Source organism: Dipodomys merriami, unplaced genomic scaffold (genome assembly GCF_024711535.1).
Source record: "Dipodomys merriami isolate MVZ:Mamm:240054 unplaced genomic scaffold, mDipMer1.0.p SCAF_106, whole genome shotgun sequence".
Taxonomy (NCBI): domain Eukaryota; kingdom Metazoa; phylum Chordata; class Mammalia; order Rodentia; family Heteromyidae; genus Dipodomys; species Dipodomys merriami.
Genome location: NW_027202338.1, coordinates 4,768,436 through 4,772,305, shown reverse-complemented (window position 1 = coordinate 4,772,305; position 3,870 = coordinate 4,768,436). Strand labels below are relative to the sequence as shown.

General features: G+C 42.2%; 1 pseudogene; it reads left to right on the top strand.

The window, feature by feature from the left end:
* Positions 1-930: 930 nt before the first annotated feature.
* Positions 931-3,870, top strand: LOC138811544 (eukaryotic translation initiation factor 3 subunit J-like; annotated as a pseudogene).

Below are 3,870 nucleotides of genomic sequence, written 5' to 3'. Positions count from 1 at the left end.
CCCTTTCCTGAGTAGGATTACAGATTTGAGCCACCAGTGCCTAGCTCTGGCAGTATCCTTTGTCACTGGATACCTCCTGCTTTGTCATAGGTCGCATCCTGCTTCCTTATTGGCTGGATCCTGGTTTGTCATTGGATGACTAGCATTCATAGGGTGATCTACTAAAATTTCTTATAACAAACAGCACTGTTAGTAGAAATAGAATGCAAGGAAGAAATGGATTGTTCAGCAGCTGTCTTTATAAAAACAAGTCATGAATTTTAGCAGTGTACAGAAAATGTATTACATACCAACAATAATATTTTAAACAAACAATATAAAACTTTTGTGCACACACACAGAGAGAGAGAGAGAGAGAGAGAGAGAGAAGGGTACATCAAGTAAGACTTCAAAGCTTCAATGTATTAAAATTCCGGCATATCTCTGGGAATGTGGCTTAGTGGTAAGAGTGCTCGCCTTGCATTCATGAAGCCTTGGGTTTTATTCCTCACTACCACCTAAAGAGAAAAAGCAAGAAGTGGTGCTATGGCTCAAGTGGTAGAGTGGTAGCCTTGAGCAAAAGGGACAGTTCCCAGGCCCAGAATTCAAGCCCCAGGATTGGCAAAAACAAAGACAACAACAACAAAAATATAATCTGGCATATCTTCATTCAAATACATTTCAAGTGCTCCATACCCACACAGTTTTTTCCCATGTACATAAGTAGAATCTTCTCTGCTTTTGAAGAAAGATTTTGGCTGTCCAATCAGCCACTGAATGCTTTCTGACAACTGGTAATTGTCATCAATGAGGGGGAGGTGCTACATTGGAAAGAATTATATTATACTTCATGAAGAAACAAGGGAACACGATTGGGTAGCATGATAAAATACAAATGATCATGTCCAACGTTGGCATTTTATCTACTGTGTAAAAAGAAAAACATTCATGATGTTGTTGGAGCAACAGAAACACAAGAAGCAGCTGACGAGCAGCAGGGTGATGTGGGTGACTTTGGCTAGGCTAGGTAGCGATGGCTAGGTGATGGCTAGGTAGCGATGCTGGGACTGTAAAGGTACATGGCTCTATTGGGGTGTCGGGAGAGGGGTGTCAACATGTGGAGGTGGGTGGTGAGCATGAAGATTACAAACATAAGGTCTCAGAATAAGAAGATGTCATGATCTATTTTCTTCTCTCTGTCAAGTATGACAATATGCATTGGAAAACCCAGAACCAACAACAGTAAAATGACTTTGGGCTTTCAGAGCCTTAATGACCGGGACCTACATGAGCATATTGGCAACCAAGAAGAAGAGAAAAGAAGGGGAAATCCACACTGAAGGTTTAGATTTAAGCCACAAGCTCTGGACACAGCTGAAGCTGATGGTGATGGCCTGAAATGCATTGAGGAGCGAGGTGGTACAGATGGAAAGCGCCTAGGTGACTCTGAAGAGGTACACCACCACCTTATAGCCCACGTTATCCAGAAAGTGCTAGACTCTGAAGGACACCATGATATCTGGCACCATTGTGAATATGGTGTTAGGCAAGTTGATCATAGTCAGATGCATGAAGATGGCATTGCTGGGCTTCTTTAGATGACGTTGGAATAAAAACATGTACAGATAGAGCATGGAGGGCAGGGAATTCCCCATGACACGATGTGGAGCTGAGCTATGAGGAAAAGACTCATATTGATTTACCCGAGAACATCACTGACAGTTTTTGTGATTTTTTTTAATTTTATTTTATTTTATTTTTTTGTGAACATACTCTACAGAGGGGTTACAATTACATGGGCAGGATAATGCGTACATTGCAGCCTCCTCCTTTGAGTTTTTGTGATGTTTTGATATAGAGAGCAGCCAGACAGTTGATACAGGAGAGAAATATCAGTACACTGGTTATGGATCCATTCCAAATTGAGCTTCAGGGAGAATATGCAGAAGATGAAATTCTCTTTCAGGCCCAGGGGTGGCACTACTGGAACAGGATCCCAAGACTTCCTCAGGATCTAAGGGGACAGTAATGGCTGCGATTATGGCAACGTGGTGTTCATGATATACTTCCTAGTTCCTCAGCGAGGAGGAACTGTGAGCTTGTGTGACAAATTTGCCTGTGAAAAGGAGTTTTCTTTGTTCTTCAGATTGGTGTGTGTGCCTTTGTGTGTGTGTGTGTGTGTGGTGTGTGTGGGGGGGGGGTGAAATCCTGGGGCTTGATCTCAGAGTCTAAGTGTTATACCTGAACTTTTTTTTGTATTGTTCAGCGCTAATAGATACATGTCCATCTTTATGCTGGTTCTTTGGAGATAAGTCTCACAATTCTTCTGAATGGGCTGGCTTTGAATCCTGATCTTCAAATCTCAACTTTTTTTTTTTTTTTGTCAGTCATGGGGCTTGAAGTCTGGGACTGGGCGCTGTCCCTCAGCTCCTCAGCTCAAGGTGAGCGCTCTACCACTTGAGTCACAGCAGCACTTCTGGTTTTTGTGGTGGTTAATTGGAAATAAGAGTCTTACGGACATTCCTACCTCGGCTGGCTTTGAACCATGATCCTCAGATCTCAGCCTCTTGAGTCCCTAGGACTACCGGCGCGAGCCTCTAGTGCCCAGATAGAGCCTCTCATTTTTAAAACACATCATATCCCAAATACAGGGTAAATCAACGGAACAAGTCCTGAGTTCAAACTCCAGCACTAGAAACAAAATTTAGAGCACCCTAGGAATGGTTCAAAGTGCAATAGTACCTATGGTGAAATTCCACAGTGGGGGAAATTACTGGGTAAGGAATCAAAATCTGCTTCAAAGGAGGAGTGTGCCAAACACACCAGAGGTGGAAATGCCTTCCTGCTTTTCTGAAAAGCTCCAGAGAGCCTTGCATTAACTCTGCTTTTATTTGAGACATGCCTTGATAGAAAATGCAATCAGAATAACACAGCCAAAATGATGGAAGACAAATGTATTTCTAGAGGTAAAAGACAAAACCAAAATGGACACTAAGTCAATGTACAAATGAATCTCCCACAATGATAAAACACTAAGGCAACAGAACAGGAGATTAAGATTCAAACTAGGGACGGTCCCAGCGTGCCCTTGTGGGCCAACGAGAGCCAGCCTGGTGATTGACCTCACCACCCCACCTCTTGGCGGCTCCCAGGCTATTTCATCCACAAGCTCGCCACCTGGCCGGTGGGGACCACTGGGAAGGCGAGGATAAGGACCTCAAAGGTAACTGGGATGATGATGATGATGATGATGATGATGATGATGATGAAGAAGAAGAGGAATCAAAAGAAGCAGCAGAAGTAAAACCAGAAATAAAAATTTCAGGAAAGAAAGAAAAATAGAGGAGAAAATAAAAGAACAAAGAAAGACAATAGAAGAAAAGGCAAGAAGAAATTAAAAGGAGATGAGAAGAATATGAAGAACCTCAAGTGCTAACACCAGAAGAACAATTAGCAGATAAACTGCGGCTACAGAAACTACAGGAAGAGTCAGACCTTGTACTAGCAAAAGAAACGTTTGGTGGTGTGAATGATACAGTTTGTGGGATAGATGCTATGAACCCATCTTCAAGAGATGATCTCACAAATTCGGGAAGTTAGTAAAAGATAAAATTATACAGGATGAAAAGTCATTCTATTATGGCAGGTTTTTGAAAGCCTTAGTTTGAGATGTGTGAATTTCGTTGGAAATTGATGACTTGGCAAAGATGACCAAATCATTGACTGTGCTTTGTGTTGAGAACACAGAAGCAAGAAATGCAAAGCAAAGCCAAAAAGAAGAAGAAAGGTGTGGTTCCTGGAGGGGGGTTAAAGGCCATCTTGGAAGATCATCTGGCAGATGATAGTGGTTTTGATGGAGGATATGTACAAGACAATGAAGATTTCATGTGA